The sequence below is a fragment of the Mesoplodon mirus genome (assembly GCF_964341445.2).
Source record: "Mesoplodon mirus genome assembly, chromosome: 1".
In the NCBI taxonomy this organism is placed as follows: domain Eukaryota; kingdom Metazoa; phylum Chordata; class Mammalia; order Artiodactyla; family Ziphiidae; genus Mesoplodon; species Mesoplodon mirus.
This window is the reverse complement of record NC_138976.1, coordinates 94,800,678-94,814,129: the sequence shown is the minus strand read 5'-3', so window position 1 is coordinate 94,814,129 and position 13,452 is coordinate 94,800,678. Positions and strand designations below refer to the sequence as shown.

The window sequence follows — 13,452 nt, the reverse complement described above, 5'->3', positions numbered from 1 at the left end:
CGGGGTCTCTATTTTTAAAATATTTATAAGTAACCCATTTTGTAGAAAACACCTATCTTTCATCATAAGAATTATGACACTTTATACTTTCATTCCAGCCTAACTTTTATACTCTATTTTCTACCATTTGGCAACTTATACCCTACACTCTAGTCAAACAAAAATCTCCTTTACAATCACTTAAATATACTGTGTTGGTTCTCAAGTCCAGGATGTTCCTTCTGCCTGGTATGCCCCTGACCTTCTCTCCACGTGGAACATACCTACTGACATTCAAAACCTAATTCCAAGACCCCCTCATTGTTGGCATTCTCTTTAATATCCCCTAGAAGGGTTACTGACTCCGAGTTCTGTTTTACAAATTTATATTTTTATGATTTATTTAACAGCCTATCTCTATTCGATTGTAATGAGTTGTTCATGCATCTCTCACACTCTCTTTTGAGTTCCTCTGGCCTTTATTTTTTCTTTTATCTCTTACCCATAAGCACAGTGCTTGCCCCATAGTACGTGCTCAACGTGTTGGCTGAGTGAAAAAAGACACCTTTTAGCTCTAATCATTTGTGAAATTTCATTTAAAATGACATCAGATTACCCTTTGTTTCCTAACTTAATTTCTAGTACTATAGAATGTACACTCAGAACACGGTCAGTGGCCTACAGGAACAGTGTTCTCACTGGACTTCATGCATGTAGTCAACCCCCTTATAACTTTCTCTGGCATACAACTGCCAGACATGTTATTAAGAAAAAAAAACAAAAAAAGATGTACCAACCCCTCACCTATTAGAAAACTTCCAGAAGCTCTCCATTCCTTATGGTATCTTTTCTACTTGATTTTTCAAATACCTCTGTCTTACTTAATCTATTCAGAACTGCCTTTTCTACCTTTGGCTTTCATTTTCAATTTCATTCATATCATTATCTGCACTTACCCATAGAACCTAAGCATATTTCAGTGTCTTATGCAAGTTTCCTCACTAGAGGTAAAAGGGGCAAGGACTATTGTGATAAAATATTAAATAAATAGATGATAGAACTTTGTTCTATTCGTCTGGGAAAATTACTACCTGAAACAAAATAATTCTGGAAACTGAAGGGATCAGACCAGTCAGCTTTGTTTACTTCAGACTCAAGTCAATGTCTTGTCTTTACCTGAGCTCTGGTTACATTTAGAAAAAAGTATTGTAAATATAGTGAATGAGCAAGGCCACTATCTGAGACATGTCTGGGTCCTTAGTATAGTAACTGGGGGAATGGTAAGCGTTGGTCAAGGTTTGCTGATTGATGACTCAATAGATCTGGTTAAGCCTCACCATCAGAATTCCAGATTTTTTAACAAGCTTCTCAGTCTTTTCAACCCAAAGAAAAAACTAAAGAAAACCAGATGACAAGAATTTCAAATTGTAAAATATCCTGGTTGTCAAATTTAAATAGGGATATCCTGTGCAATGGAGAGGCTGGCTGGTGCCAATTTCACATTTTGTTCTCTAGTGTCCGGACGAAGCCTGCTCTGCCAGTGAGCTGACAGGTCGAGAGCACTCCAGCTTCCACAGACACCCGAGAACTTTCTATTTTTCATGGTGTTCCTGCCTTACCTAAGGGAAGGACTGTATTCACAATGAAAAGAGTTATGATTAATCACCAATAGAGAGATTCTTCCACTTTCTGGGTGCCCACGTTAAAAGTCTGGTATAGTCAACACTCCCTCTAACATAGATCGTGTATTGAAATGAGAAAACTATCACCTAATATGGCCAGAGAGATGAAGGGACTTGGCCCAGCTGAGCCCAGGAGACACCTCTAATTCAAAACCTCAACCATTAACATAGTGATTGTGATCAAGGAGACTTGCAGCACGTAAGAGATTCAAAAAGCATATTAATCCACCTCCGGCAACACTGCCAGTTTAAAAGAACGATTAACCTTCTCTCCCACTTGATTCAACCTGGCTATGTATTATACCACTCTAAATGCTAGCAGACTCTATGCTTATGGCTTCCATTAGGTAGCACTTAGTATACACGAAAACTTTCTTCAAGAAGTAATTACTTTTGAAACCATAAACATTTCAGTTGGGAAAAGAAAAAGAAAGGAGGTGCAAGTAAAGGGAACTAGGAAAAAATAAGAAAATACCCTCAAATATAAACATGTTGATTCAAAAAATAATTTAAAGGGGATTTAAACGATACTAGGTGAGCATTTATTCTGTTTCTGCTTTAAATAAAGCATTCTGTTCTATTTGTTAGGTGTTGTACTTGTTTAGTATCTAACGTCTGTTAAAAACCTCTCAAAAGAGATGTATTCATGCTGGTATCCTAAGCACCTATCTGGATGAACAGCACAAGCAATGGGAAGTCATGGGGCATAATGGACCTTGCAAAAGCTCTGGAATCCATCTCTTACTTATGGTCTTTGAGACTCAGGCTCCTCCTCTATGTAGTGTTCATAAAACTTAGTGGAGATAGAACACTAGGGACACAGAAGGTCAAAGCAGGTATTTACTACGACTTTTCAAATATCTTCCTTTAGGAAAACAAATATATTTTATTTGCAATGAGGCTTTCTTGTGAATTTTATTCTTCTAAAGAAAAATATTTTTAGTAAACAGTTGATTCGTTTGCCTCCCTGTGCTACTTTATTGACAATACTCAGGTAGGGGTGGTTTTCTCTCAAGCAGTTAACTCCATGTGATTTGTATTTCAGACCTTCCTAAAAGCATGTTTTCCTGCTCTTTCTTTCCACCCCATCCCAGCTCTACTTAAAATATTGTGATCCTCTATTAAAATGCACAGAACCCTGGGAAAATAAGGAGAAGCAAAATGTTTGTCACTGCCAGCTCTGGTATGCATATATCAGAGAATAAATTATAACTGATGAAGACAGAAATGGGACCCATATCTGTCTGACTTCAGAAACCAGAAGTGTAGCTACTACAAGCTGATGAATTGGAACTCAGATCAAGGCCTAGAGTGGAGAGGAGTCTTCTGATCAGAAGGGGAAAGTAAACAAAGGGCAGCGTTTAATTATTTAATAATAAGTAAGAGAATGACTATGGTGTTTTTACAGAACAGGATATAATATTGAAATAAAAACCCCCAAAGTGACACAGAAACATAATGCAATCCTCTTAAGCTACAACCCTTCCTAAACCAAACCATACCATTCTCTTCACACAGCCTGGAAAGTCAAAAGAAAGGGGATACTGATCTGCATCACACTGGCATTAGAAGCAGATCTACTTTTAATGAAGTTTTACTTCATGGACTGAAGTTTCCCCCCCAAAAGGGTAAGCTTTCTTCTCAAGAAACATCACTGTGTAATAATCAAGGAGCCAGGGATGGTGATATTAATTGTTCTAAGTACAGGGATTTGTTTTGCAGAAAAAAGTACCAATCAGAAAGAGAACTGACCAATAATTACTTAACAAAACTGCTTCAGAAGTAGATTTCTAAATCTACTTTTAGATTAATTGATAGTTAGAAAAATCTTACTAAGTTTATTCATTTAGAGGAAATCTGTGCAAGCCTCTGAAACCAAGAGGTATTGTATCAAAAGAGATAAGGTCACTAGACACTTATGTAAGAGCTACTTCTTCCTCAAATGGCCACCATATAGTCATTTCTATTACATTACCAAGAAGTAACAATGCACCTTTAGGAAACTAGTATGAAAGAAAAACATAATAAAATTTTTTGCAGGTGAGTCTTTGATCTCATAGGTGTGTGTTTATTTTCCAAAGTTGGGACTGGATCCCGCCTTTACAAAATGCTCCTTGAAATATCGCATTGAAAATCTTCTCTTTTACTCCTTATTGTAAACACTGTATATGTTTTTAAGAAGACCAATAAAAAACATGGACTATGGGGCTTCCCTGGTGGCGCAGGGGTTGAGAGTCCGCCTGCCGATGCAGGGGACACGGGTTCGTGCCCCGGTCCAGGAAGATCCCACATGCCACGGACCGGCTGGGCCCGTGAGCCAGGCCCGGTGAGCCTGCACGTGCAGAGCCTGTGCTCTGCAACGGGAAGTGCCACAGCAGTGACAGGCACGCGTACCGCAAAAAAAAAAAAAAAAAAGTATATATATATATATATATATATATATATATATACACATATATATATACACATATATATATATATACATATATATATGGACTATGAAATTATTTTTCCAGTAGTGAAATTATGGAGAATACGACTTGCATTTCTACTGTATTCCTGCAAAGACTGTCATCAATGTTAACTCTGGGAGAGAAGTATTTGTAGTTGTCTCATGCTTTGTGGTGACAGACTCTCACTTTTCCCCGTCTCTATTGTGGGTAACAGGGCACACTTTGGGCTGAGAATTCATGCTGTGGTCGGAAAAGAAAGAAACGAAAAATACCCTCATTAACACTGCTCTTTAACAAGTTCATCAAATGGGCCTCAGGCATTCTAAACAGCAGCAATTAAAAAATAACTTTAGATTTCATACATTTCTTCCAGTAGGATGAAAAGTTGAGGTATGTTAACTTTAATTTTATGGTTTGGGTGAATACAGAGTTCGATTACTCCCTGTCAAAGCAGAAATCAGCCTTTTACAGGGAATAAGTGCTAATTAAGCAAAACAGAGTAAGCATGTTATATGAAGTATATTTGTTTCTTTCCTGTGCACTTTGGCTGCACAAGCTCTAACCACAGTTTCCGGAGCGACCATCAGTGCTCCCTAAGAATGCCAATGCAGTGTTCCGTCCAGTTAGTGGGGTGCAGAGACCAGTCAGAATGCTGATGCTTTCCACAAAGGAGATGGGGCTAGGGAGGCAAATGCAATCAGGGAATATTATCTCTGTCTTGTGTGCCTGCTACAAAACAGTGTCCTCTCAAGACTACTCTATACCTTCTTTGCTTTATACGTGTATGTGTAAGTTTGTGTATGTAAGCTTTACAAGTCTCTCATAAGAGAAAACTGAAAATGCCCAGGAAAAAGACAAAACTGCTTCAACAGAGAAAGGTCTCTCTGTTCCAGTTGAAGAGGATATAGAGTTAATAACAGGAAATATCCATCCCCTGAAACTGTATGAAACATGGATGCTTCCACAATTTACTCAAGGTCTCACTGACCAGGCTGTAATTTTAATTATTATTTCTTATGATTATGGTAGATTAAAAGTCTCAGTAGTACGCTAAAACTCTTTAACACTTGTTGACCTTTTTTCTTGATAGCTTGCCTCCTGCCAGCCTCCAGCCAACAGTAGCAGTAACAGATATCCAGATCTTAAGAGGATAGAAGTATAATGGTGCACTGAATATGGAAAGGAAGAACCAGTAATGGTTCCTATACATTCATAACGCGAATCAGCATCAAACTAAGGAAAAAAGCTTCCCCAAGAAGTTGACAGCAAATAGTTTCGCCTCTTAATGCATTGAGGAAACAACTTTGAAGTTATTCATAGCCACCACTTCTGAAGCGACCAGTAGCTTTGCAACTATTAGTTTACTTGTATTAGATTAATTTATATTAGAGTTTATTTAATGTAATTGCTCACAAATTTTAAACCATTTTGTAGAGTAGTGTTCTGTATCTGTTTAAATGAAATGCTTTCCTAAGCTCAAGATCAGTGTTTTTATGTTGTGTAAATTATGAAATTACTGTGGAATATCTGGTAAACTTGATAGGAAACCCCAGATGTCAGCACTTTGCTGGGCAAGATTTAAAGTGGCCCACACCATTAACCCTCATCAGGAGCAGTAGCAGTGGGCTAAGTCATAAGGGCACGCCCATCCATTACATTCACCCAGGATACTGTGAGTGAGAATCAAAGGGCAGTCAGACAGAGACCTCTATGCTCAGGTTCCACTGCCAAGAAATGGCCTAAGTCAGCTCTTGTTGTTGAAGAAAATAACCCTTTAGGAATCAGACTGAATCCTATTTTAAGTTTTAGAGGAGGAAGGATACTATTTAAACATTGATGAAATGTGCCTCTCTTTTTTTATCAGCATAGAAATTTATTTGAATTCAAAATAATATGGTTATATTTAGCATAGTGTAATAATTATCTAAAGCACATATCATCGCTGGCTCTGAAACAGTTCTAAAGATGTCATTCTTTTGAAGTAAAAAATATGCAGTAAAAATGTACAAGGAAGCAAAAATATGAAAAAAACAGTTTGCTGAGTATGGGAAGTTGTTACAAGATGGGCACACCAAGATAATTGTAACAGAGTCCAAATTACATAACATGCAGCAAGGAGTTCTCTTGCTTTAACAACTCCTAGAAAATAAACCAGTAATCTCAATGCAAGAATATCACCACTGGGATAACAGGACAAATTTTCTGAGGCACACAGGTAGTAATTCACTATACTTCCCCTTTCTCTAATACCTTTTCTCACACCAATTTCTTTTCTTTCCTCGAGGATAGATTTTATCCTGTTGAAAACAATTTTAGTTTTATTTGTAAAGTGGAGTAAATAATATCCTGAGTGAAGTAGGCAGCGTTTTAGCTGAAGATGCTCAGGAATCAAACTTTTGAAAAAGGCCAATCAGCTAGCTAGCTAGCAGTTACCATCAGTGGCTTGCAGAAAAAAAAAATTACAGATGATATGTTTGTTAAATAGATAAAAAGAATAAGCAGTTTAAAATGGGTGAAAAATCCCAGGATCTATTGTGACCTAGACCAGAGGTGCCTAACCTTTTTGGAACCAGGGACCGGTCTCCTGGAAGCAAATTTTTCCAGGGAGGGGGGGCGGGGTGTGTGGGGTTCAGGCGGTAATGTGAGCCATAGGGAGCGGCAGATGAAGCTTATAGCTGGCTTGCTTGCGACTCACCTCCTGCTGTGCAGCCCAGTTCCTAAGAGGCTGCGGACCGGTACCCATCCGAGGCCAAGGGGTTGGGGACCCCTGACCTAGACACTCAAAAGCAGACAGTTGACCTTTGATTAAGCCCATTTTCCTGTGGAGTGAGCCATAAGGGGCTCCAAGACAGTGTTTGGTTTCAATGTTTCAGTGTTCACAGCCAGAGGGCAAACTCAGAATGTCTCCTCCTCTTGCAAAAACTGGACCACGAATGAGAAGTCTTTTTTTGAGTAGCCCTTCACGCACAACATCCCTGCAGATCTGATGGGCTTGACTGCCCAGAAGGATTGGGCTCTTCGTGCTGCTAGCAGAGACTCATGCTAATCCCAGATCCTTAGCCATGAGTGTTGCTCCAAATCTGCCCTGATAGTAATCAGCCAGGTGAACTCCATCCATCACCCCAGGTACAGGATTGTAAGTGTCACTTGACCAACATCGTCCTAAGCTCGTATTTAGGATTTTAGCCAAGAGTTTTGGGTCAAGCCCTAACCTGAGTCCCAGATTCATAGCTTCAGCAGTTCCAATCCTACTAACAGCTAACAGCAAGTGTTTGCAGATCTTCGAAGCCTGGCCAGTCCCAACAGCTCCACGATGCACCACATGGGAGCCCATGCACCACAGCAGCTCAACCCCTCCCATCCTAAATGTGAGGTTGCCAGACCGAGCCGTTCCCACACCACCAGAAACAGGGGCATCCGAGAAAACTGCTCCCATTTTCTCAACTTCTTTGGCCAATTCTCTCAAAACCATAGGATCAACAGTACTGGAATCTATTAATAGTCTTTCTTCACTTTTTTTTGAATTCCATTTGCTAGAGTATAAGCTTCTAGCACATTGATGCACTGTAATAATTCTGTCACCTTTTTCGGCTACATCCTCTGCAGAAGACACTACCGGGTTCACTTGCATCTAGAAGCTCTTTGCATGCATCAGGGAACACATCAGCAATAGTGAGTGGCTAGTCATGTCAAGAGCTCTTTTGCCATTGGATTCCCCACGTTGCCTACTCCAGTGAATCCAACTGGAGTCTTGGAAGCTACTGACCTAGAACACACCGCTGCAAGGCTGGCCACCGACGGCTGCTGCAGACGACTCACTGTACCAGAGGCTGGAGGTGGCTCCACGGAGACGGAAGGAGGCTGACACGTTGCCCGCGCCCCTCCTTCCCACGGTGACCTCCTCGACTCCCGGCTCACCCACTGGCTGCTATAGGGTGCGTGGTGCAGAGGGCCGGCTCGGCTGTGCCGATTCTTAATACCTCTTTGTTACTAGGTTACACATACAATTTCACCTAGTGAGCAATTTAACAGAAGGAATTTTTTTCTACAGCATTTTTGTGGCACAGCAGATAGAAGCGAGGTCACTATTTCTTTGAAAAACTGAACTAAAAATTTATAGAAAGTCATGATTCATTCTACAAATATGCTGAGTCAAAGAAATGTGGAAATTGATGCGATGGAGGAAGAGTGCTAGACTTCCCTGATGCTCAACTGGGACCTTTCTTCTGGGGTCAGAACATGGTTGTGTAACTCTTTTAATCCCAGTGGATTTTCCAAAAATTCCAGAATCTTCAGATTTTGGTAGCCCCTGTTTACTGCCTTTGCCCCCCCATGCCAAACCCCCACCCCACCCCGCACACATTTATTTTTTACCAGTTGTCCTCCGGGGTGCTTTTCTTTATATAGTTATTGCAGCAGTTTGTTAGACTACTGACCCCCAGTGCAAATGCCCCTCCCCCCTGTTTTCTCACCCTGTGTAGTTTTGTTCCACCTTGACCTGGGTTTGGTCACATGACTTGCTTTGGCCCAATGGCATATCAAGAGCTGAAGCTTGGAGAGTACTCGTGCTTTAGGGCTTGTCCTCATGGAAACCTGACATGTTAGGAAGCCTGGCTAACCTAGTGGAGAATAGGTCCAGGCCACAGCCAGCACCAATGGCCAGACATGTGAAAGCAACCAGCCCCAGTCCAGCAACCAGATGATGGCAGCCTCAGTAGTCACCTCAGGTGAAAGCAAGATAGATCCACCCAGGGGATCCCAGCCCATTCTGCTGATTCACAAATTGTGAGGAGATAAAGTGCCTGCTGTTTTAAACCACCAAGCATAGGAGTAGTTCATCACACAGGAAGAGATATAACTATCTTCACTGTTAGATTCTCTTCCCATTTTATACCATGTTTCCCCTCAAACGACTGTTCCTTTATCCAAGACTCTAGAAAAGAAATAACAACTGATGAGGCGGATAGAGCCTTAACATTTTTTAAAAGCTTTATAAACTTTTAAAATAACTATGTTAATAAAATCAATATTTATTTGATCACAAAATTATTTTCTTCAGTTGCCTTAAGAAGTAATGCAGAATTGTACTAAGTTTATAAATCTGGAGGCTCTAAAAATGTGTTATTCCTTGGATTCAAGTCCTAGTGTACTTTATGTGGGCATTCACGTTTGCAAAGTGATTCCAGGAAATTTGCGATTTCATTTTACAACTTTGGCCTAAGGAGTCTTATGATATTTTACCTGAGAAAAATAATATATTAATTCCACTTTCAGCTATTAAACCCATGGCTTCCTGTATTTTCTAAATTCCCTATCAGTAAAGAAGACTACGTATAGCGTACAAGACTGTCATGATTAGGAGGAAGGTAGTACAGAAAGAACCTATCAAATTAGGCATTGCCCAGTCATGTCAGTATACTAACGTGGGGAGCCACAGGCAGCTTGAAGCCTGGAAAAAAGACAGATACAATGTAATGATTATCCTAAGGATCCGGATAATGATTCCTATGATTTTGTTTTAAATATTAATGGCAGAGGATTCTGGGGAAATGATGGTGGCTACAGAGAAGATTTTTATCCCTGAATATGCCACCCCTCCCCTAAATACACAAGCCCCCACCCCCACAAAGAAGAAAGAAAAGCATCTAGGATAGCAAGATCAAAAACCCACAGACAACATCTACAACAAGGTGTCCACATTAACTGCAACATACAGCCAGGTAGGAACAAATCAACAACAGGAAAAAGACCTACATATGTGTATCCCAAGGTGTGTGGGAGGCAGACGAGGGAAGGACTCTCTCTCTCTTTCAGGAGAGCCAAAGGTTACTATGGTTCATGAACTCACTGAGATTGAAAAACTCACTGAGAACAGCGGCAGAAACCGGGAGTGAACGTTGCAGGCTCCACTTTGCAGCTGAGTGCAAGAACTTTGAAATGTTCTGAGGATGCCAAGTGTTCTGGGGTCTGTGAAACCTTGACACCTATCAAACCAAAGCACCATTCCAGAACAAATCCCCATACTCAACAAGGACAAGAAAGAGGAGCCCTGGGTAAATGGGCAGAGGAGGGCCGAGGAGGAAGATTTTAGAAATTTTAAGGTCATTTTTAAAAATTATGTTGTGAAAATAATAGAAGATAGTGAGCCCTGGAGTTCTGAAGCTAGAAATTATATTCTGATCTATGATTCCCTCCTAAAGTGGAAACTTATTTCATTTGAAAATGAGTGACAGAAGAGTATTCCACTCACATCCTGTAGAAAATCAGTGAGAAAAAAAAAGAAAAAAGAAGGGTGAAAAGAAAGTTCCAGCAAATCCTGAAAACGTGACAGAAAGACACGTCCACAGAACAAATGAAATTTATTGCCTGATATTGCGGAAAAAGTAAAAGAAATTTTAAAAGGAATAGAAACTGGTTTTAAGAAAAACATAAAAGAAATTAGAAAAATTCAGAAATGAAGTGATTGGAGAATAGCAAGATTTGAAAAGGTGAAAAAATTCAGTAAGTAATTTGTTTAAAAAAAATCATGTCCCGAGAGAAGGTTAAACTAGAAGGAACACAAGTTTGAATAAACACAGTGGATAATGCCTCCTTGGAGAAATAGCTGATTTCAAATCCAGCATAAGAAACGAACAAGATGTTCCTGTTACACCTTGTCATACAAGAGAGCTGGGAAGACTTCAAAGACTACTGTGGTTGTGTGGAAAGGACTCAGGAGCCAACTTGAACAGGATCCGTGAACCTAAGAGGGGACAATCTCCGCATCGATATTTATAACAACCTCACTGAAAACAACAACAAAAAAAGAAAATACCTCATTAGTCATCTTCGGAAGCTACTTTGGAGTCAACCTTTCTCCTGTTTTTTCTTTTTTTGTAAAACTGGTAAATAAAAGAAACATTTATTCTTCCTTTCCTAATTAAACTGTAACTCAGGGCAACCAAGTCGTTGATGAAATCATCTTCTAGCTAGTAAATGAATAATAATCTAATTAGTAGAATATCACCATTTGGTACCCTTAATAAATTAATGGATCTAGACATTGATCATTAATGGCCGCAACGTCACAGTAAGACAGACACTTTATAGTTCCTTTTGGAATTCATATTATCTATGAAGTAAACTTGACAAAAAATCACACCTGAATTATGTCAGTGCTCTAGATCTATCTACCAACTGACAGTAAATACATGGGCCAAAGGAGCATGATAAATATATAAGCATAAAGGGGATGCAATCCGCATAATCCAGACAGTTGGGAACCCTACTGGATGAATGCTTTGAATTCAATGACAAATACTTGCAAGAAAAATGAGCAAATTGAGTTCTTTTAAACCTATACTTTAAAAGAAATTGTGTTTGGATCAACAATCAAATAAATTATGGTTATTAAAATAAAAATACATTTATAGGACAATCAAGGAAACATGAACTGACTGGCTATTTGTTGATATTAAGGAATTATTATTATTTGCGGATGTGTGATAACGACATAGTTGAGCTTAAAAAGGGCAGTTCTTGCATTTTAGAAATATGTATACTGACGTTTTCACTGAGAAAAAGAAACCTGGGATTTGCTTTAAAATTGCTGGGGATGATGGTGGTAGTAGTAAGAGAGGGGACAGAGAAAATCTATTGGCCTGAAATGGACATTTGATGAGAACAATTGAGGAAAGTTTCTACTTCTTTCTTTTTACTTCTGTAGATGTTTGAAATTTTCCAGACTAAAACATGTTTTATAAATGTAGATGGCTTGCAATTTGCTCTTCTGAGCTCTCAGAAGGCAAAAAGTCATTCTTAAATTAGGAGCTTTCTTCTCTAGCCAAGAATTCTAATGATAATTGTGTCCCAACTGGCCAGTGCACTCAGATTGCTCTGAGATCTGTTGGTGGAAAAAAATAAAGAGGCTCTTTAGTCTTAGAAGAAAACAACAAAGAGTAAAGGCTGCTGCTAGGTCTAGGGCAATAGTGTAGTATCAGTATAAGACAAAATATTAGTTTCTTCCAAAATCCACTTGTTACTACTGTGTATACTTTTGCAGCAAAATATCTTTTCTACATTGTCAGCATTAAAGTAAATTTACTATTTAGGGGGGCATTTAAATTATCATATGCTCAAAGCCTAGAAAGAATCCCCTAGGCTGAAATGACATTAAATCTTATTTTGGCCATTGTAGTGTATTCTCCAGTCCTACTTGCTTTGTCTATAACTGTCCTAAAAAGGTGTGAGGAGATCTGCCAATATTAATGCCAGGATTCAAAATGAGTTCTTTGCAGCTTGCTTCCTTCAGGATCTTCTGCCCTCAGACCCATGTATTTACTTACTGCCTCAGATTATTGTATATGTCACATCTTTCCAACTAGAAGACAAGCTCCTTTAAGGGCAGTGACTAGTCTCATCAACATCGAATTTACTCCAACACCAGTGCTTTCAAAATGTGTGTTGCTTAGTATATGTCTGACCGTGAGAAGTTACAGAAACAATTCTACTCTAACTAAATAATAATGATACTGCTGCTACTATTTCTACTACTGCTGCTAATAAAATGTATGAAATAGAGTATAAATGGGAAAATAAAGATCACACTGGAAATCCCAGACTATAAAATGAATGATCCCAAAGCCACTTGCCAATCCATTGACTGTAAGCAGTTACTTGTGAATTGGTCAACATTTAAATGCATAATTGAGAGAAGGGTTAAAACAAATTTTATTACCAAAAAACACAATTTTTATACCTACAATTTTTGAGCTCAACTAACCTGTAGTTTTAACAGAAATAGATGAGATTCCAAGTATTCATTCAGGTTCCTAAATGATCCATTCCCTATCTTTCCTTATGAAACAATCAGTTATAACTCTAATCATTTGTCAAGGATTCACCAATCTCTACTTCCTTTATTTTCCAAGGTTTGGTATCATTACAAAATTAAGTCCTTTGGCGGAATTTAATAGTGTCAAAATCCCTCATCAATATTATTCACTGGAATAAAATAATATGAAAATTTTAAAAACACTGACTATGTGCTGAGAAATGATCCTTCAGTGATTCACTCAAGGTGGAGACTAGCATTCAGGCTACACCTGAGGTAGAACTTGAATTCCAAAGTGGACCTTTAAACCACAGCTCATCTTCTCTTTTTAAAACCATCAGAAATAAGCCTGTTGCCTGACCTTTGAGATTCTGCAAAGAGACCATATTTACATCTTTTGTCTCTTTTAACTTCCCTAGTCCCCTTCTCTACTTTCAGAATAGTGATTCCCAGATAAGTACAATGAGTTCAAACAGTGTGGTTAAAGGGGTAATTAGTCTGCTCTGCAGCCAAGTTACTCACAGAA

General features: G+C 39.0%; 1 pseudogene across 1 annotated transcript; it reads right to left on the bottom strand.

The window, feature by feature from the left end:
- Positions 1 to 7,009: 7,009 nt before the first annotated feature.
- LOC309801840 (3-hydroxyisobutyrate dehydrogenase, mitochondrial-like) lies at positions 7,010 to 10,940 on the bottom strand (annotated as a pseudogene). The gene is made up of 2 exons: positions 10,929 to 10,940; positions 7,010 to 8,042 (listed from the first exon to the last, which is right to left on the bottom strand). The product of its transcript is annotated as a 3-hydroxyisobutyrate dehydrogenase, mitochondrial-like (transcript).
- Between the last annotated feature and the right edge of the window lie 2,512 nt (positions 10,941 to 13,452).